Source organism: Silene latifolia, chromosome Y, assembly GCF_048544455.1.
Source record: "Silene latifolia isolate original U9 population chromosome Y, ASM4854445v1, whole genome shotgun sequence".
Lineage (NCBI taxonomy): Eukaryota > Viridiplantae > Streptophyta > Magnoliopsida > Caryophyllales > Caryophyllaceae > Silene > Silene latifolia.
This window is the reverse complement of record NC_133538.1, coordinates 224,473,415-224,496,831: the sequence shown is the minus strand read 5'-3', so window position 1 is coordinate 224,496,831 and position 23,417 is coordinate 224,473,415. Positions and strand designations below refer to the sequence as shown.

General features: G+C 34.8%; 1 pseudogene; it reads left to right on the top strand.

Moving 5' to 3' along the window:
- The first annotated feature begins 16,489 nt into the window (after positions 1–16,489).
- LOC141630148 (thioredoxin-like protein AAED1, chloroplastic) lies at positions 16,490–22,790 on the top strand (annotated as a pseudogene).
- The last annotated feature ends 627 nt before the right edge of the window (positions 22,791–23,417 follow it).

The following is a 23,417-nucleotide window of genomic DNA, read 5'->3' as shown; positions in this document are numbered from 1 at the left end:
ACTAAAGTTATACTCCCTCCGTACCACACCAATGGTAACATTGACTTTTTCACATTTGTCGAGACACGTTTTGCAACGTAAATATCTTTTGTTACGCATTATTAAAAATTGATATTCTTATAGCATTCATGACGATAAATCAAACAAGATCTCACATGACTATATTTTGTCTTATATATTAAGAATAATATCGAAGATTCCCTACGACCATGAATAGTGGCAAAACGGTCAATGTTATCATTGGTCTAGTATGGAGGGAGTACAAAAAATTGGACTAAAGTTACAAAAAATTATATAAATTCCAACTAATTTATCGAAAATGACTAAAAGTTATACAAAAAAAGACTAAAGTTATACAAAAATGGACTAAAGTTATACAAAAACAGACTAAAGTTATACAAATATGGACTAAATTTATACAAACAGTACTTATATCAATTCAAATTTGGACTAAAGTTATACAAAAAATTGGACTAAAGTTATACAAAAATGGACTAAAGTTATACAAAAATGGATTAAAGTTATACAAAAACAGACTAAAGTTATACAAATATGGACTAAAATTATACAAATAAAGACTAAAGTTATACAAAAACAGACTAAAGTTATACAAATATAGACTAAATTTATACAAACAGTACTTATATCAATTCAAATTTGGACTAAAGTTATACAAAAAATTGGACTAAGTTTGTATAACTTTAGTCCATTTTTGTATAACTTTAGTCCATATTTGTATAACTTTAGTCTGTTTTTGTATAACATTAGTCCATTTTTGTATAACTTTAGTCCATTTTTATATAACTTTAGTCTTTTTGTATAACTTTAGTCCAAAATTGTGTAACTTTAGTCCATAATAGTATAACTTTAGTCCAAAATTGTGTAACTTTAGTCTATAATATTATAATTTTAGTCCTTTTTTGTATAACTTTAGTCCAAAAATCGTGTAACTTTAATCCATAATAGTATAACTTTTGTCTAAATGTAATTAAGATTTGAAACTAACACAAAGTCATTGTTGTACATAATGTAAGTTAAAGTTATACATAATGTCAGTGAAGCTATACAAAATGTCAGTGGAGTTATACATAATGTCAGTGAAGTTATACATAATATCAGTGAAGTTATACATAATGTTCATTGAAGTTATACATAATATCGGTGAAGTTGCACACAATATCATTGAAGTTGTACATAATATAAATTAAAGTTATACATAATGTCAGTGAAGTTATACAAAATGTTGATTGAAGTTATACATAATTTTAAATAATTTTATAAAATAAGAGATTGGAGTTATAAACATTGAAATTTGAGAAAAAAATAAATAAATATATGCATTTAAATTTAAAGACTAAAACTGAAAAATTTATATAACAAGACAAATTTTAAAGAAACGACATTTGTAAAAATAAAAAGTATCACAAAAAAAAAAACGATATTTAAAACCCGAAATTAAAAAAAAAAGTATAACAAGAAGAGATTTGAAAAGAATAAGTAACAACAAAAACAAACAAAAATTAACAAATAAAATAAACCGACCCCAAACAACAAATTTAACACAAAATCTGGAAAAAACAAAAAAAAAAAAAAGTGACGAAAAAAACCGAGACGAAAAAAAAACGAGTTTATAGAATTTACCGACGACGGTGGTGGAGGTGGGTGACGGTGGGTGGTGTCGGGTAGGATAGTGGTGGGTGGTGGTGAATGAGTAAGAGAGGAATGAATGATTTATTTGGGTTTTTTGATTTATTTGGATTTTTTGGGTTTTTTGATTTATTTGGATTTTTTGGGTTTTATTTATTTATTTGGGTTTTTGGGGTTTTTTATTTATTTGGATTTTTGGGTTTTTATTTTTTGGGGTTTGAGAGAGGAGATGAGTTGTGTGATATGTGAGAGAAGTGGATGAGAGGAAAAGAAGTTATAGTGAATTAGTGATTAATTAGAAGGATTAGTGGAGGAGAGAATGAGTGATATTAGTCCATAAACACACTTTTTGGAGGTTGATCTTGGCCATCCATTTTCACCATCCAAGGGCCCTTAATAGAACTTATGGACTCAAATACATATGTTGGCCTTAGTTGATCTCTTCTATATATATATATATATATATATATATATATATATATATATATATATATATATATATATATTACCTATCTTTCTAAGAAAGATATTACCGTTATTTGTAATAAAAATAAATATTAAATTGAATACAATAACTTATGTCTATCTCAGCAGCTCGAGAATTAACCCACTCGCCCTTCTTATTTTTCTTCGTCTTCTGAAAGAGCTTGTACGGGGTGGCCTTTGCACCCTGAAAGTAGCATGAAAGCAAGTAAAATCAAGTATATTCGACAATCATTTATATTAACCACTTTTTAAAAGCAATATAAACAATAGTCACCAATTCCTTAAAAGCATCGGAGCAACTCTTCCGACCAAGAGTGTGGGTGCTCAATGCCTTCCCATCTTTAGCACCCGACCTCCGATTTACCTTGTTTATTTTTGTGATTTTGGCAAAATTGGGATTGGTTTCTTCCGTTGTCTTATGGTTCTCCCACCAAGTATCAGGCACCCAATCTGTAATTCCCTATAAAATCTAGTGCAAAAAAGTGGCGGAAACACTGTCGAATGGGATTAAATACACAAAGATAAAAGTTCTAACTGTTATAAATTGAGAATGTATAAAATTCTCAAGGATAAAAAAAAACAAATGGTCATGTCTAAACAATTATCACTTTTATAAAAAGGGCGAAAATAAAATTCCTCAAAAGTGTTAAAACTAAAAGCCATAAATGAAAGCATAAAACAGAGTAGGATCTGCAAACTACTCGCTAGCTCACACAGAAATCCCCAGCAAAGCTAACACCTGTCATGTTATAAACATAACAGCCACAATCAGTGGGGAGTAACTCGACGTTCTCCTAGCCATATCACATGATATAAATGTTACAGATGCAAATAATATATCAAAGTAAATTGAAATGTTATAAAACATAAGTAACAAAATATGATTACCAAATCACGTTAACCAACGTGTTGCATGCTTAAAAGCAAAAATATTTAAAAGATAGAAAGGAATTAATTTAGTTGCAGGCTAGATATTTAAGTTTGGCTATACTCCTTGATACCGCAACATCTTACACTAGTTTCGGGAACCCAGTGTCACGCAAAGGTGACCAACTCCAAGTCCACTCACTAGACAACAAACTATAACAGCACTCGTCTTACCACGCAGTGCGTAGTCCCAGTCTAAGTACATGTACATGACTCTACGACAATCTGTACCTCCCACTAGGGTACCCAATCATATAGCTGTATAAGAACCCATATGCCTTAGTTCATTATTCTTTGCCCTTACTTTAATTATTCCAAACTAAAAAAAATATCCCAAGGATAGTAAATTATTCAGATAAAATTATCTCAGAGGTTCGTAAGTGAACTAAACTTTTATTTCTCAAAGCAAATTTAATAAAATTCCTTTCAAGTGTAAAAGAGTTTAATAAATTTAATAAGATACAGAGGAAGTGAATAATTCAAAAGTCAAAAAGGCTCTGTCAAGGATTAATGATAAGGCTTGACATGACAAGAAACAAGAAAGCTTCGAATTAGAGCTAGAAAAGATGGCGGAGATAGATGCACTTATGCCAAAGGAACAAAAGAACGAAGACTAGGAATTAAGTACATACCAGTAACCACTTCAGGATCAGCCTCGGCCTCAGCACGACTCAGCAGATAAATACGACCTTTGCGTCGATGGGCTGCTTTAGACTTTGTAGCCGTTGACACAGTCGCTTTAGCAGTAGAAGCATCAACTGTCTTCTTCTTAGGGCAATGAAAGGATTTATGGCCAGGCTCGCCGCAACTATAGCAAACAATGGTCATGCCCTTACAAGTAACTCCAGGATGAATGGGCTTGTCGCAACTGTAGCAGTACACTTCCTTCTTCCCGTCATCTTTCTTCCTATCATCTTTCTTCCAGTCATCGCGGGATGCAGAATAGGATTTCTTATACTCAGAACCTCCATAAGACTTGTTGTTCTTGTTTGGAGCAGAATAAGAAGAAGAGGAAGAGGAAAAGGGCCTCTTATGAGATGGAGCATTAGCAGGGGCAGCCTCCTCCTTGATTCGCTCCAATGATCTCTCGTTTAACAAAGCAGCATTGTAAACCTTCTCTACTGTATCAAGGTCTCGTGGCATCGAATCAGTGACCTCAGCATTCAGCTTCCTACGGTAATAGAAAACCCTTCAGGCCTCATTAGGGACCAGCTCCTCAGCAAAGTGTGCCAGTTTGTTGAAATGATCGGTAAACTCTTGAACTGACATGTTCTTCCCTTGTTTGCACTCCATAAACTCATCCATCTTTCTATGCTTCAATTCTTCAGGATAGAATCTATTCTCAAGCATGGCTACGAACTCTGTCCAACCAAATCCTTGTGCAAGTACAGCGGCAGGACCAACTATTCTCCACCAATGATCAGCCTCTCCCTGTAGATAATGGACGGCCAGGTTTACCTTGTGCTGATTCGGAACCTCACAAATCTCGAATTGCCTCTCCATCTGCCTAATCCACAGCCTTAACGCCTCAGGATCAATAGTCCCCTTGAAGTAATTCAATCTGCTCTTTGCCTTCTGCCCAACAGTGCGGGAGAAGCTAAACTCTCGCTGTCCACCATTTGCTCTACCGTGAGGAACCATGTTCTCGATTCTGTTTGTCAGCTGGCTAAGTGAGTCAATGATCGCTTGGTTTATTGCATTCTGATCGGGCACTCCACCGCGTCCGCGTCCTCCAGACATCTTAAAAGAAGCGTAACACATAGTCAATGCTAAGCACTGATTAGCAAGAACACATAGACTAACATCCAAGTCCTTATTGGTTCTACCCATCTCTCACTAAATCATTTATTTGGTCAAATCATTTATTAGGCATTTTCCTAAAGATCAATGTGTGAGCGTCGGGAGCAGTGATGCTCTGATACCAACTGTAATCCCCTATAAAATCTAGTGCAAAACAGTGGCGAAAACACTGTCGAATGGGATTAAATACACAAAGATAAAAGTTCTAACTGTTATAAAATGAGAATGTATAAAATTCTCAAGGATAAAAAAATAAACAAATGGTCAAGTCTAAACAATTGCCACTTTTATAAAAATGGCGAAAATAAAATTCCTCAAAAGTGTTAAAACTAAAAGCCATAAAAGAAAGCATAAAACAGAGTAGAATCTGCAAACTACTCGCTAGCTCACACAGAAATCCCCAGCAAAGCTAACACCCGTCATGTTATAAACATAACAGCCACAATCAGTGAGGAGTAACTCGACGTTCTCCCAGCCATATCACATATATGATATAAATCTTACAGATGCAAATAATATATCAAAGTAAATTGAAATGTTATAAAACATAAGTAACAAAATATGATTACCAAATCACGTTAACCAACGTGCTGCATGCTTAAAAGCAAAAATATTCAAAAGATAGAAAGGAAATAATTTAGTTGCAGGCTAGATATTTAACTTTGGCTATTCTCCTTGATACCGCAACATGACTCTACGACAATCTGTACCTCCCACTAGGGTACCCAATCATATAGCTGTATAAGAACCCGTATGCCTTAGTTCATTATTCTTTGCCCTTACTTTAATTATTCCAAACTAAAAAAAATATCCCAAGGATAGTATATTATTCAGATAAAATTATCTCAGAGGTTCGTAAGTCAACTAAACTTTTATTCTCAAAGCAAATTTAATAAAATTCCTTTCAAGTGTAAAAGAGTTTAAAAGATATAAGGTCAATTAATTTAACAAGGTCACCATATTTAGAAAAATAGTGACTTAGAATCTTATAGCAAAAATATATTATTTAGGCATTACGAGAGAAAATTTATTATTTATAGTGATAGCAAAATTTAAAGTAACGCTTTCAAAAATTACGTAATAAATATTTTATTAAGCCAAAGAGACTTGTATAGCCTTTTCAACGTACAACATGGTTAAAAACATTGAGTTGGGCAGAATGGAATGGTTTTGATCGTTTACATGCATATCTCTCGTTAAACGATTTAAAACTGTAAAATTTATTAAATGTAAATAAATTAATAAAATGTAATGATTCAAGGATAAACTTTCAAATTATAAATTTTGAGACAATAAATTTTATAAGTTGCCATTTATTGAAGCAACTATAAACAAGGCAAGGTTACTCGGTTTTTAACGCAAAGACAGAAATTAGCATATTGTTTTCGCAACTTATTTTGCGTTTCAAAACAAAACGTGAAACCAACTTTTTAGACTTAAAATCATCACAAAACAGAAAGTTTATACCTTTGTAAATCACTCATAGCTAAACGGGTTTCCTTAAAACAAAAGACGGATTCTTAAACATATGATGGTTTGTAGTAAGCAAATGACGAACATGAATTAAAATTTAATAATGGGAAGGAACGAAGCAGCAAATACACCACCACACGTACATACTAAAATAACAAAATCATCTTCTAAGAATTAATATGTCTCGGCCCGTTTACTAGATTTTCTTTTCGAAAAGTTTATAGAACAATACATTAGGTGAGATTCATAAAATCGTCATAAAACAAGAACTTTGCACCAACGATCAGAATTTCCACAACAGAAATTATGCGGTAAACAAGAAAATTGTATACTCATCATCAAAATAATTCCTAGTACATGCAACTACAACAAATACACCACGCGATATCGAGTAACGTCGGAGTTACATTATTCGTCAAGTTCCAAGTCTACAATATAGTCGTCGGCGTTGGGATCCTCTTGGTAGCCTACAAGAATAAAAATACACATGCTAAAAATATCCCATGTGTCACGAGTAAGAGGGAAAAGAAAAGGAGAACGATGACGATTTCCTACCCTTGCGATGTTAACAAAAATTGGACAAGAATAGCGAACAAAGAATTACGGTCGATGCTCTGTGTATAATGCACGACTAATAGGAGAGAAAAGTTGAGGGCTTTGTATTGTTTTTATTTGTAAGATAAAACTGATAAAGAAAAAGAGAAATATAAGATGATATGCTAAATATTTAAGAGACTCCTAGTAGCAACCAAAGGCTAAAAAGAAAGAAAACATGATATTTTTCTACATTCAACCTCCGTCAATATGACAAGAAATAGGGATTAGTTTACACAAGATTTGACCAAGTGCAAACTTGAGGTGAGTTGTAGCGAAAACTGTGGCTAGATTCAACTGTGACATAATATTCAAACTAGTTGTTAACTTTAAAAAGGACGAAAAGGAGGCGAGTCTTAATTTATATAAATTGTAAAATGATATAACAGTCCGCATAAAAAAATCACGACTATTAAAATATTAACGTCGTTAAAATGGCGGTAGAAAGAAAGCGGTTTTTAAATCGGAAATACTAATTTTCGTCATACCGATTATAAATAAAATTACTTACGTAGAAATAGGTCTCGGAAAGTTTAATACAGTTTTCGACCAAAACTATTAAAATGCTTTTACGACAAGAATATATATTTTCGGCACAAGTTTAAAAATAAAAATTTAGTCCTCGAAAGAACATTAATCTCGGACCAGTGAAATACAAAAATGGAATTTTAGCCAAAAGTTAATAAATAGTTTCGAAACATTAAGGTGGTGTTTGGCCAAGCTTTACAAGTGCTTTTCTAACTGAATAAGTAGAAGTTAGGCCAAACGCTATAATTTTGCTGTGTATAAAATAACTTTTGAAAAGTTAAAATCTAAAAGTAAGCCACTAAAAGGAGAAGCACCAAATTTCTACTTCTACTTCTACTTCTCACATTATTATTATTATTATTATTATTCACCAAGTTCCCTATTAAATTTCATATTTTTTATTTTTTGCATTTTTATATGATTTATACTCTATAATAATCATAATATTCTTTAACTCTATTAATGCCTACGGACTATTTCTTTTACTAATCGCTCCTAGAAATTGATTTTGATTGTAGTGGAATTACTCTTGACTTAATGGATGTTTTGCTAATCATCTCCATTATTGACGGTCTTTCACAAAATTAATTGTTATGGTTTTGGTCTTATGATATTTTTGTTAATTGCAATTTCTTTCAGTCTTATGAGTTGAGATGAAAAAAGAATTATTAATTTAATAATTATTGCATAAGACTGTCTTATAGAGTGAGAGATCCTTTAATATGTAAAAAACATGAATGTTCAACTTATAAAGGTAATATCCCGTACCGTAGTGTAAGACCGTCTTATCGTCTTAAAGCGTGAGACGATCCTTTTATTGTAAAGATGATGAATGGTTAACTTAAGTAATTTCTCGTAGTGTAAGACAAGGTCCTTTTATATGTAAAAAGATGATTTTTTTCCTTATAGAAGTCTTACATTGTGAGACTGTCTCATATGTAAATAAATGAGTTTTAACTTATAAAAGTTTTACATTGTGAGACCGTCTTAATGTCTTATATATATATATATATATATATATATATATATATATATATATATATATATATATATATATAGTTAACAAAAAACAAAGTGAAAAAGTAGGATAAAAGTAAGTAGGCCAAACATATCATTTTTTTAAGAAACTACTTTACAAATGTTAGGCCAAACAACTTCAACTTTTTCAAGAAGTAGTTTCTTAAAAAATTCATTCTTAGAAGTAAAAATATTTAAATTTACAAATCGACTCGAAAGTTATTACTAAAATCAAACTCGAAAATTAGCGGGTGTTACACAATCTGTTTTTTTCTTATTATACTTCAATCCATTAATAAGAGAGGTAATCCGCATTGTTACCCTAGTCTGCCACTCAGGCACAGGATCATAGCCATGATCGACGGATCTTACATGAGTTTGTTTCAAAAGCAAGTGTCAAATTAGTTATATAAAACTTAAGAAAATTATTATATAATTAAGAAAATTATTATTGAAATACATAATTATAGATAATTGTCAAATTAATTACCACAAAATAATTTCACATCTTCATACGTTGTGCTTGGCTTGCTTCACCCCACCTAGTGAAGTACTCATCTCCGAGGTTACGGGTGAACGACCAGGTAACATATTACTTGATCTCTGAGTCATCCCACCTTAAAAACACATAAATATTTGAAAATAAAACATTATTATGTAAATGATATATATATATATATATATATATATATATATATATATATATATATATATATATATATATATATATATATATACATATATATATTTAAAAAAAAATTAACATAAACTTACCAGTAACGACCTCGCCGAGAACGGTCCTCTGAGAGAATCACCTGCATGCCCTCCTGCTCCTGGAGTTGTAGGGTCGTCATCCTCAACCTCCTCGTTCTCCTGATCACGACGAGATCCACTACTACCACTCCCCCCTAAAATGCGTCGAAAAAAATTCAGCATAGTCACTGCTAAAAAACAATGCAAATTGTTAGTCCAAAGTAAAATCGTTAGTGCAAATCAACCATTTCTGCAGGCTATATATAAACAATGAAAACAAACACTAACTATATATAAACAATGCAAATTTTATTGAATGTTTAAAATTCAAACCTTTTTACAATTACAATTACAACTAGTCCTCCTTACTACCACTGTCACTACAAATCAAAACAGGTTCATTATCTGAAAAAAGCACTCCTACTTCTTCCTCTTCTTCCTCATTTTTGTCTCGAATAAGTTCTTGAACTTCATCTTCATCCCCTTCTTCTCCGACGTCCTGTTCATATTCCCCTTGACCTCTTTCCGCAACCATTTCGTATTCATATTCATCCTCTATATCTTCCACCAAAATGAGTGAAATTGAGTTATCATTCACAACCACATCTTCTTGAAAGACACTTTCTTCAACAAGAGCATCAACTTGTGATCTTGCCTTGTTTTTAAAACCCGCGGACCACTGAATACCTTGATTACCTTTCTTAACGGTTGGATAAGGAGCATAACAAACTTGATCGACTTGAAAAGCTGCCGCAAATGGGTTATGTCCGCGAAGTTTCTTTTTCTCGTTTATATCAACAAGTCCATAAACCTTATGGATACTAAGTCCTTGTGGGGAATTTTCAAACCAATCACATTTAAACAATATGACCCTATATACCTTTGCTCGGCATAATAAGAAAGCTCAATTCCTTTATTTAGGGTTCCATTGTAGTCCAACCCTTCAATTGAATTCACAGAAACCCCATTGCTTAAGATAGATTTCGAAACATCAACTCCCTCCTTACAAGCTCGAAATTTATATCCATTGATGGAATACCATCTCCAAGACTTCACCATGTTACTAGGACCCAATGCTAAAGCTATTATTAGAGGGTCCTTCCATCTATGAACCTATGAATAAAACAAAATGTTAATTAAGGTCTTATATTCTTTTCAATATTTTATAAGAAATTCAAATGTGTAGTTTAATTTCAAAGAAAATGTATCATCACTTACTTCATTTCGGAACCATTTCGGAAAACTTTTGTTATGTTTTGTCCAAACATCATCAAAGGACGTGACATCAGGAAATGTGAGTTTGATATGTGTCTCAAATTCCCTATAAGTACCAAAAGCATGTTTTAGTTATGTATTACCTATAACTTTTATCTAATTTGATAATTAAAAAACAATTGAGTAATGATAAATAACTAACTTACTTTTCATAAGACCCTGAAAATTCTCCACAGTTCCGTAGCACATAAAAATGAGTTTCTTCATACTCTTTCTAAGTCAAGTGCTTCTCAATACATTTCACGGTTGTAGTTCCCATGTCATCATTGAATAACTCGGGTAACTTAGAATTTAACCGGTCATCGGAATTTACACCAACATCTAAGTCTTTTACTTTTGTGTCAATGTGATCTTCGAAATAAAAGGAACAGAAATTTGAAATTTCCTCTTACAAAAAAGCGTTGCATATTGAATCCTCCATCTGAGCTTTGTTGCTAATTTTTTTTCTAAATGATTAAGAAATCTCTCAAATGGATACATCTATCGATATTGAACAGGCCCTCCAACTTTCGCTTCATAAGGTAGGTGAATAGGCAAATGCTCCATGGAACTGAAGAAAGACAGGGGAAATATCTTCTCTAACGTGCCTATTATCTCCGCAATGTTTGACTCTAGACGTTCCATAGAATCAACCCTAATCGTAGAAGTACACAGGTCTCTAAAAAATTGGCTTATCTCAGTTATTGAATTCCAAGAACCTGTCGAGAGCAACTGTTTCAAGGCAACAGGGAGTAGTCGTTCCATAAAGACATGACAATCATGACTTTTCATGGAATGCAACACCATCTTTTTATGGTCAACACACCGACTCAAATCTGAAGCATAACCATCCGGGAATTTCAAATTAACAACCCAGTCACATAGAGCCTTTTTCTCCGTGGTTTCTAAAACCAACCTAGATGATATGGGCCGTTTATAGCAAAATTCATTAAAGTCGTCTTTACCCTTAGGGCCAAATTTAGTTTTACCTGGTACATCCATCATCGTGTTGATAAGTTGTTCAAAAAAAATTTCTCAATGTGCATAACGTCTAAGTTGTGTTGAATCAACAATGTTTCCAGTAGGGAAGTTCCCAGAATATGCTTTGTTTCCACCAATCTTCATTCTTATCTTTCAAACTTTTCAATTCTTGATCAGAAGCATCAACTATTTTTGGCAAGTGTTTTACAGAATTCCACACTTCATCACCCGTTGTTTAGAAAATGCTTATAATTGTGTGCGGAAAGGAGATCAGGTCCTAAGAACTCACGGTGACAATCAAACCAACAAACGTTTTTGCTATTTTTAAGCCAAAAAGATCTATTGTCATTTTCTGGACAATAAGGACAAGCACGGTACCCACTTGTGGACCAACCGGAAAGCATGCCATATTCCGGGAAATCGTTGATCGTCCACATTAATGCAGCTTTTAGTTGAAAATTTTGTTTCTTAGAGACATCGTAGGTGTCCACGCCGGTTTCCCAAAGTTGTTTCAACTCTTTGATCAACGGTTGGAGGTAGACATATAAATTTTAATTAGGGTTCTTAGGACCGGGGATGAACACAAATAAGAACAGAAATTGTCTCTTCATGCATAACCAAGGAGGTAAGTTGTACGGAGTCACAATCACGGGCCAACATGAGTATTTCGTCCCGAATTGCCCAAATGGTTGAAATCCATCCGTACACAAACCTAGTCGAACATTCCGGGGATCACTTGCAAAATCTGGATGCTCTCTATCGAAATGTTTTCACGCTTCTCCATCACTTGGATGTACCATTGTACCCATTTCTCTTAATCGGGAGTTTTTGTAGTGCCAACTCATCTCACCTGCTATGTGCTTGGTTGCATATAGTCGTTGTAACTTGTAACCTTGGCGCAAGCGGAAAATAAGTTAATGGTTTACAAGGAATTCGCCTCCCCCTTGAATTCTTTTTACCTTTATACCGAGATGCACGACACTTTGTACATTCCTCAAGATTAGCATTTTCCTCCCAGAAAAGCATGCATCCATTGAGACATGCATCAATCTTCTCATGGGATAGTTGGAGTCCCTTGAGAACTTTCTTAATCTCATAAAAATTGCGTGCCATTTGATTTTCCTTTGGATTTAGGTCACCAACGAACAACACAAAACCATTAGCGCATCTAAGAGATATGTTGTTCTTAAATTTGAGTTCTAACAACCTAGGAGCTGCTTGCAACAAACTCATATTACTTCCCTCATACACTAGTTGTACGGCTTGCTCTAACATTTTAAAGAAGGAAGAAACTTGGGGGTTCAGGGTTTCAAAACGCACTTCTTCATCGTTAAGGTCATCGGGATTGATTCGATCCTCCAAAATTTGTTCAACAGTGTCACGCAATGCATTCTCCGCGAACTCACGGTAAGAATTCTCACTAGCATTTGTACTTGCTTTACTAGGTAGTTTCTCACCGTGATATGTCCATACATAGTAATTATCAGCGAAACCATTCGACCAAAGATGAATATTAACATCACTTTTCCTTTTAAAACCTAGGTTTTTGCATTTCTTACATGGACACCTCATTTTACCTAAATTCTTATACTCACTACTTTCTTCCGCGAATTTAATAAAATCTTTCACCCCCTCTGCAAATGCTTTCTTGGGTTTCTTTTTTTCGTCTAATCTTTCATACATGCACTGTCGTTCTAATCTTTTCATGTTATTATGTATCTACATTTCAATATATATATATATATATATATATATATATATATATATATATATATATATTTGTGTGTGTGTGTGTGTGTGTCATTAAAAAGACAATAACTTAACAACAATCACAATCAAAAATAATACACAATAATTAAACATTATAACTAATATAAATGACGATTGTCTACAAAGAATCTTTATTTCTTTGAATTGGGTCCTTATCACTCCAACCTAAACCCATCAATGTACGTTTCAAGTCACTAGCAAACATGTACTTGTGATTTATTAATGAGGAAAAAAATTCGGCAGCAATTCCCGTCCGTTCTCCAAATACACAATGTAGAATAAATAATTACTCCACATATGCATTCAGAGAACATTAAAGGAATTGTCACCAAACTCTTTCCTCATTAACAAATCACAAGTACATATTTACTACCTAAGTGACTCGAAACGTACAAAGACAGTCCCAAAACGGGGACTATTTAAAAATTACTCCAAGTGAGTAATTTTTGAACGGGTACTAGGTCAATATGAACAATAATTTTAACGATATTAAAAACAAAACAAACAACAATGACTACTTTTTCAATTAAAAAAAACTAATATGACTAATTTTTCATTTTACACATCTAGTCTAATTAACATTAAGTCTAATTATTATTTTAAAAACATTAACATTTCACAAAATTTAACAATAATCTAATTAACAATAATTCCATTTTAAACAATATTATTAACAATAATTCCAATTTTTAACAATAAGATTACATAGCTAATTTAATTAACAATAATTCCACTTTTTAACAATATTTTTAACACCTCACAAAATTTTCACAACACAACATACATTTAAACAAAATGAGTTTCTATCCTAAGAGCACCCACAACCATGAGTATTACACTCTGCGAAAAATTGAGGAAGAGAGAAAAAGGCGGTCCAATGATGAGGATATATCCTCATGTTAGTGAGGATGAAGCGATGCAGCGACAAACCGAGGAAACAAACGCTGCGTGTGAATGTCCACTATCATGTCCTTTCCCTGCATTTTTCAATTTTTTATTCTAAAAATACGCATTGTAATTGCATTTTGCGTATACACACATTTACCTAACTAATTAATTTTACACCTATTTCTTATTTTTGGCAATATTTAATATGTAATTAATTTTTTTGAAAAAAATAATTACACCATAATTTTTATTTTTATTTCTCTACAAATAGGTAATAATATTTGATATATATTGACATACTTTTCCTTTTCTTCTTTCTATGATTTACTTTACTCTATTAGATATCGTTTTTCTAATGGACGTTTAAGATTCGTAATTTATGAGGTAATTGAATAACATTGATAAAAACGATTACATTGATAACTGACAACTGACAACACATAAATAAAACTGACAAGCACCCAAGGATAGATTATTTGCAGAGCGTCAAGAAGCGGCTCGTAAAGATGTTGAGCGGGCATTCGGCGTACTACAAGCTAGATTTGCAGTCATTCGTAAACCAGCACTTACTTGGAGCGAGCAACTGATGCGCAAAATTTTAAAATGTTGGGTCATAATACTTAACATGGTAGTGGAAGATGAAAGGGATACGTATGCTAACTACTCTGACCGTACTGAGTTCGACAGTAACGGGAATGAGGAAGGTCATCTTAGTGTTGAAATTCCCGAGTATGAAGTTGGATATACAGCTCCTATAACTGCGTATATTCAAAACAGAAATCGTATAAGAAATGCAAGGCCACATCAAGTCCTAAGAGCAGATCTAATTGAAAATATCTGGCAAAAATTTGGTGACCATAACTAATATTGTATTATTTTCTTTTTCAACGGTATTTTAATTTATTGTATTTTCTTTATCGTTTTAATTTATCTATGTAATATTGGTGTGTTTTTTTAAATATTATTAATGTATCTTTGTAAAATAATGTTTTAAATTTTAAATTTTTATGTTTTAGAAATTGTCTTGAAAAATATTTTTTTTTAAGAGAAAAAAATGTTTTAACCATTTTTTCTATAATAAAACTGAAGTCGATTAATTATCGAGTTGAAAACCCGAACAAATTACGAAAATAGCTTTTAATGTAAAAAAAATGTGTGGGGTATGTTAAAGTAAGAGAGATAAATGATGAAAGAGAGTGATGAGGAATAAGTGTAAATTATTGTTGGAGAAGTGTTTTGGTTGTAAATTGAAAAGTTGAGGAATAATGAAGTGGATGAGTGAGAAGTGATAAGAGAGAGTGAGATGAGGAGGAGAAATATTCATTGTTGGAGATGGTCTAAGTCAACATGCATCAACACCAATAATAATTCAACAACAATTACAACAATAACTATTATCCTAAATCAATTAAGCTAATTATACAAAAAATAATTAAAAAGAGATTAAACAATAGCTAATTAACTTCACAAATAATTTAAAAGGAAGAATGAGAAAGAAAGAGAAGGCGACAGACGACAAGCAGGACGGCGGCGGCGGCATGATGGCGGTGGAAGCAAAAAAAAATGAAAACAAGAAAAGGAAAAGGAAAAGGAAAAAGAGAAAGGAGAGAGGAAGGGAAGAAGTCCATTAATTACCTAATAGTGATGACGACGGCGTGGTGGTGTTGGTGGTGGCGGTGGCGCCGAAAGTGGAGGAGGGTGGTGGTGGTGTCGGGTTTTAGGAGGTTAGGGTTATGGGGTTTTAATTGATTTGGGGGGAAAATTGGTAAAGTGTCGAGGAGATTGTGCGGGTTTGGGATAAAAGAAGAATCTGATGGAAATTCCGTCAGTGTTTTAGTACTCCAGACGGAACATCCGTCAGTGTTTTAGTACTCCTGACGGAACATCCGTCAGACACCCTCAATAATGCAACCTTAATAATGTACTACAATAAATGAGTCATCTGACAGAAATTCTGTCAGTACAACACAATTCCTCACGAAATTTCCATCAGAGGTCACTTATTGTTGACAACTGGAGTGCACAGTAAAAGGTGGATGTGACGGAAATTTCGTCAGTACAATAAATTTCCTAACGGAAATTCCATCAGAGGTCACTTATTGATCACAGCTGGAATGCACCTATGTGTCTCAGAAACATCTGACGGAATTTACGTCAGAAATATGGATTTTTTGACGGAATTTGCATCACATACTATTTAGCACCATTGATTTTGTCAACGCGCCAAAAGTATCTGACGGATTTTCCATTAGGACCTGTTATTGACGGATTAACCGTTAGAATACCGTTAGTTTTCCCATCACTAACCGTAAAAAATTGAATAGTCATTCGTGAATAGTGTACAAAAATGAAATTGGTAAAGTGGAGTTGAATGGCGAAAGTAATAGATAATATTGGCGAAATTATCGGCGATGTCTCCATTTTCAAGGCTACTGTTGAATCCGTCATGTTCAAGGATCGTTGGGATCAAAATGAGGTTTTTCTTTGCTTTTATTCATTTTAATTGCACTATTTGTTCGTGATTTTGATGTTTTGATTGCATTTACTCTATGAACCTTAGTTTCAATTCAGTTTTAGGTTTAGTATATTCATGTGTTATTTCGTGTGAAATTGGATTGGATAAAGTGTACTAGGGTTTGCAGATAATTTACAATAAGGTTAAGTGAATCACAAAGTCGTTATCATGATTCATAACTAACATAACGATTGTATTGGGAGGAAATTAAGTAGAGTTGCGCATCGGTTAGGATGATTTAGTTCAGTTCAATTTAGCACGGTAGAGTTTGTTCTGTTCCACAACTACGTCTAATATAATTCAACTAGTTTGATTTCATTTGAGAAGAGATTAGAGGATGCCAAATTTTAGGATGAGACGGTCTTCTCAAAAACATCGGTACTAAACATTTTTACAAGAAAATAAAAGGGAGAAACAAATAAATTCCCCAACTTCTTCCCCCTTCCACTAACTAGGATTCCATCAACAACATTCTAACTGATCGCTGATATAGGACAAAGAACCCACCCCAAAAGCTAGCTCAAAGGGTGGTAGAGCCCTTGTCATATATAAATCCCACATCAACTCCCCATTTGATCGATGTGGGACTCATGTCCCATACCATGCAATGGGATCAGTCCTGTAGCATTAAACATGACTGATCCCATTGCATGGCATGGGACATGAGTCCCACATCGATCAAATGGGGGGTTGATGTGGGATTTATATATGACAAGGACTCTACCACCCGTTTAGCTAGCTTTTGGGGTGGGTTCTCCTTTATCCTATATCAGTGGTATCAGAGCCGACCTCGGAATGGGTAACCTATGAAGTGGGTGGCCTGGAAAAGCCATCCGTGACCCAACGAGGACGTTGGTCCTGAAGGAGGGACGAATGTTACGGGACTGATCTCATTGCATGGTATGGGACATGAGTCCCACATCGATCAAATGGGAGGTTGATGTAGGATTTATATAGGACAAGGGCTCTACCACCCTTTGAGCTAGCTTTTGGGGTGGGTTCTCCTATAAGACAAAGAAGAACCCACCCCAAAAGCGAGCTCAAAGGGTGGTGGAGCCTTTGTCCTATATAAATCCCACATCAACCCCCCCTTTTGATCGATGGGGGACTCATGTCCCATACCATGCAATGGGATCAGTCCTGGAACATTTATGGTATGGGACATGAGTCCCACATCGATCAAAATGGGGGGTTGATGTGGGATTTATATAGGACAAGGGCTCCACCACCCTTTGAGCTCGCTTTTGGGGTGGGTTCTCCTTTGTCCTATATCAGGGGTATTAGAGCCAGGTTCGGAGTGGGTGGCCTGGAAAAGCCAGTCGTGACCCAACGAGGACGTTGGTCCTGAAGGAGGGACAAATGTTACAGGACTGATCCCATTGCTTGGTATGGGACATTAGTCGCACATCGATAAAATGGGGGGTTAATGTGGGATTTATATAGAACAAGGGCTCTACCACCCTTTGAGCTAGCTTTTGGGGTGGGTTCTCCTTTGTCCTATATCAATCGCGCTGCCTGCCACGCTGTCAACTATCACAGTTCGGTGTCATTGCAACCTCTTTTAACCCCTTATGTTTAAAAGTCTTTACCAATGACTTCTTCTTAGGGTGTCATTTGGTTCGGATTCGGGGGCAAAACCGACAAAGTATTCCAGAAAATGGGTTTAGGGTACGCTTTTCAGAAAATAGTCGAGTATTGGTTAAGCCTAGGAGGGGAGGGTGGTTATGATCGGGAAGGCGTGAGTTGTGGCTGTCGGACCATGGCGTTTATGGTAGTGGTTATGGGGTTGAGGGGCTTGGTACTTTAGTAGTTAGGGACTTAAGAATGGGGGAAATGACAAAATGGTTTTGAGGAGTGAGTTAAGGTGGTTGTCATTGGTAAGGCCTGGGGGTGGGCTTGCGAGTACTAGACGCAATTTCTTGTGGTGTTGGGCTGTTGGAGTGGTGATGTGGGGATCAGAGGTGAGGGCGCGTTTGCTTATGAATTAAAGGTGTTTTAAGGTTGTTGAGTAGGTGGTTCTCGAAGGGAGTGAGGGTTGGGTCGTCAGTTTTAGGCGACACTATTGGTGGGATGTGTGGTGAGGAGAGAGATTAAGGCCTTGTTTGGATGGGAGGATTGGGAGGAAAAAGGAGGGGAGGGGAAGGGAAGTATACAAAATTCCTTGTTTGGATAACAAAACGGGGTGGAGAGAAATGGAGGGGGAGCGATTTGGAGGGATCCATTTTCCCTCCTACAAGATAAATCAAAATCTCTCCACAATAGAAAAGATTTGAATGGAAAATGTATCCAAACAAGCACTTTCCATTCTCCCTGCCCTTCTCTCCCCTCCCTTTGCTTTCCCACTACCCTCCCTTTCCCTCTTATTTTGCTATCCAAACAAGCCCTAAAGGATGAAAACTGAAAAAAGGGAGGATTGGTAAGGTAAGGTGTATTACGCTGATGGAGAATAGATAAGATCGTTCTGTATAAGATCTTATATGTGATCTTACCCTAGAACTGCTCTTAGAGAATAGGGGCGTATAAATAAGCCGAGTTCGCTCAACAATTTATTGAAATTAGGTTGGTCAAATTTTTGCTTAAGCTTGGCCCTGAGTTAAGCTCAATCCAATCGCTTGAGCCCAAGTTAAGCTCAACGCCAACCAAGCTGAGCAAAGCTATGTTTATTATTTTTCTTAATTATATTTAGTCTTCTATGCCCTACAATTTAGCCAATAAGCCTCATATTCCTTTCCCTATAAACTAAATTGGCCTATTGTTATTTGTATGAAAACGTTAAATAGAAAGAAAATAATTGTTGAGTTTTGCTTGAGAGCTCCAGGCTCCTGCCTTTTCTTTGAGCCGTTTCCGAGCTTCAATTTTTCAGGCTTGGTGGGATTTGAGTTTGAGCCTGAGCCGATGCTCCTATTTCTGAGCTAATCTTAAACCCATCAAAGCTGGAGTTCAAACTGGCTCGTTTACACTCTTATTACAGGACTTTGCATAAGAAATGCTGTTTTCTCGATAACTACCCATAAATTTCCTATCATCTAAAATATGCAGCAAGTATCACTTGTGTTTCGAGTTTGCATTTCCTAAAGCTAGTTTCTCACGAAGCATATCAACCTATGGAGTGACAACTTGTGTTTAGCTCTAAGATTTGAAATTCAACACTTGTTATGGCAGTTAGGACCAAATAAAAAACTGTGCTATCTATTCTATCTCATGATACTTTAGTTTCATTTCATGTGTGGTCCCATTTTTTAATAATGTATTACTGGCAGCTAAAAACTGATTTGTCTTATGTCCAGGGAATTGCAGTAGTTGCACACTTGAGGCACTTTGGATGCCTTGCTGGTAACTTGTCCTTCAACTTTAAAATACATGGTCCAGATTTTAAATTACCGCTTGGCAATTCGCATAGTGGGATATTGATATCAGTTCTTTTGTTGTCTTGTAAAGCTGGGAGCTTGCATCTACTTTAAAAGAATCTATGGCCAGATTTGACTTGGCTAATGTTAAGCTTACTGCTGTTGGCATGGGAAGTGCAAGTGCTAGGGAAGATCGGGTACCTTTTTTTCTTTTCTTTTTTTTGGCTTGGACTAGTACTTTTCTGCCACACTCATGCTTTAGCATAAGTGTTGAACTGCATCTTAGATTACATATGATCTTGAAGTATTAGTCAGTGGCATCGATATTAGTGCTGGCTTGATAGATTAACAGAAAAACCTAAACGAAGACAAGTGATATGTTCTTGTACTGTAGTACACCTAGTCTAATGGTAACAAAAAAATTACTTCATCAAGATATTAACTTATCAACAATGGAAGGATAGGATGGACCACTTATGGCTTTGAAATAGTTGACATTCAAGTATTAAAAGAGTGCGATGCAGATTGTTTCCCAAAGTACATCTTATCACAGTATTTTATGATGGATGTACTGCTTGTATTATTGTTGTATGTAAAAAAAAAACTTGGCCCGTTGAAGGCGATTAGGCCGGTGCTTTTGAAACACTCAGATAATATTGTTAATGTTACTAAAAACTAACGAAGATCTCGATGGAACCACGCCTGCTGTTGTGGTTCATGATTTTACCTATTCATAACCAGCTTTTGACTTTAGTTTTTGGTGCTTAGGTAATAGTTTGATTAAATGGCCTACATTATTTAAATTATTTAACGTGGAGAAAGAAAATGATTGATATAGTATATTGGTGTTCTAATCTTTTCAATTTTGGCCAATTACTTAAACGCGACAAAGCTGGTCCCTCTGGCAGGATTCGAAGAATTACAGATAGCAATCATTTGCTTATAAACTTCATTTTTTAATTAATTATTTGGAATAGTCCTGGTTGCTTATTGGCTCTTTTGTTATCTCATGTTTATAAACTTCATTTTTTAATTAATTATTTTAGGTGCGTACATACTTGGTTCTTCACTTAACGTTAGAGTCCGAGTGTGGTTTCTCAAGCCTGGCATGCATGTACAACTCACCCATCTTGTAATGTAGCAGGCCAATAGATTTCTGTCTGACGTAGAGTTAAGCTTGTATTTTTAATTTGTTTGGTGTTTCTTGTAAAAAGGCTTTGCCATTGATATGCTAGTTCTTATCTAATGTGGCTTATCACTTATGAGACGCCAGTCCCACGATGCATGCAAGATTTAGAAATAAAGAGATGCACAATCATTCGTTTTAAAGGATTGTCTCACATAATTGTTAATAGACAACCATGTTTCTCTTCAAAATAAACCTAAATGTTTTGCTCACCAAATTTGATAATATTTCATTTTCTGAAAAAAGAAACTTTTTTGGTACTTCGGTTTATCTGATTATTCCAAATTAGTCCAACTTCGTAACTTTCCGGCATAAACCGTATATCTCAGAGAGGTCGTATTTCTTTGGGTTGGTAGGGTAGACTGAGTTAACCTTTTTAGGATTTCTCGCATAGGTCGTTCCGAGGTTGAAAGGTTGCATTGGATTACTTTAGATTTGTCCGGGGAAGCTTAATTTGCATTTGATTGTCTTTCTTTAAATTTTTGAAGTGCGCTTGACAAGATCGCCTTCTTTAATAGCCTAATCGCCTTAGCCTTAAAATAAAAGGCTGCGCATACTGTTGTGTAAGGACCCCTTGAAAAAGCAGCTTTCAAGGTCTCGTTGGGTTTTGAGAATCTATTCGAAGGGTCTTTCTATAATCTTGTACTTTCTTGAATTCTTTCCACTAGAGGCTTTCTAAATCATTTGCTTTTCCAGTTACCATTTCCTATGGAGTACCTTTATGCCGATCCTGAACGCAAGGTAATCACCCGTTTTAGTAGCCATTGTTATTGATTGAAGTTGTGACTTCAGTAGGATTTTCATCCAAGACTCTTCCTAATACAGGCATATGCATATGCCTTGGGATTATACTATGGTTTCGGTCGTACATTCTTCAACCCAGCCAGTATAAGCTTGGAACTCTAGTTACAAATTACTTTATCCTTCCTTTTTCCACATCTTCTGTTAAAATGGCTTCTTTATCTGATAAATCTTCAATGCGCATGAATTTGTGTTTGATCTTACATGCAAAAGTATTCTCAAGGTTTGATTCTATGTAGAAAGTTGTGAAGAATTACACAATTGAAGCCACACCTGATGACAAGAGTGGTGTCTTACAACATGTAGAATGGCTTTCGTTTGAATGAATTCAGTGATTACTCTTGAGATGTTCCAATATAGAAACGACATTACCAACTAAATACGTTTAACACTCGTATTGTTCAGAGAAACTAGTCAAGCTACTCAAACCTGTGAGCTTTTCAAACCCTATGTAATTGTTAGTCCTTGCCATTGTATGCAACCTTACCATTTGTTAAGCACACAGTACAGGTTGTTTTTAGATGAATCATAAAGAAAGTCAGTTTACCGAGTTGTTTTGCCTATTATCTCCTAAAGAAACAATTCCGCCTCTTGACAGGGAGGAATGTTTGTCTTCAAAGGAAAACGCTTGTTGTATGCTCGAAAGGATGAAGGAACAAGTGACCACATCCCGTTAGATGACGTGCTGAATGTTTGCAGCAAAGTTCCGATTGCATGAATCCTGCAAGTATTTACTATTGTATTGAGCTTCATACCTCTCTAGTTATCTTAAGATATGTATTCAACCAAAGTAACTCAACTGTATAGGCTACGCTAATGTCATAAGCAGAAGTATGACAATTGAACGACTATATTAGATAGTCATAAAATAATAGATATACGATTACGACAATAGTTTCAGTAACATTTACCATCTACCTCTATTAACCGCACCTTGTAAATTACTTCAGACTTACAGAGTATAGGTTAAAAACTTGTCCAAATAGTTACAATTAGTTTTTTTCTTACTAGCCTTACAGGACCAAATAAGCTGAATCGGTACAACTGAATTATGATATCGTTTAATGCACATAGAAAACATTTAAAGTTGCACCTGTCGATAAAGTGCACCACCAGCTATCACAGATGCCTGAATGATAAAATCTGTTCCATCGGCATTGTATGGTTCTCCAAGAAGAGAAATCTATGAGAATACCGCAGATTAATCAATTAACTTAAACATTTACGTATTTAACTAATTAACTACTGAAAATAAGATATATTAGTATGGTGCCTACGCACGGATTTTAAAATAACAGGCTAAATATATAATACGTTAACCTTTATAGTGTAAAGAGGATTGTAGGACAATTTATTTACTAACAAAATTTGAGTAACGATTCTTGTTGCTTCAACTTGTAATTTTATTAGCTAAACTAATTAACCTTAGCTTTAAATGACGCATCTTTTT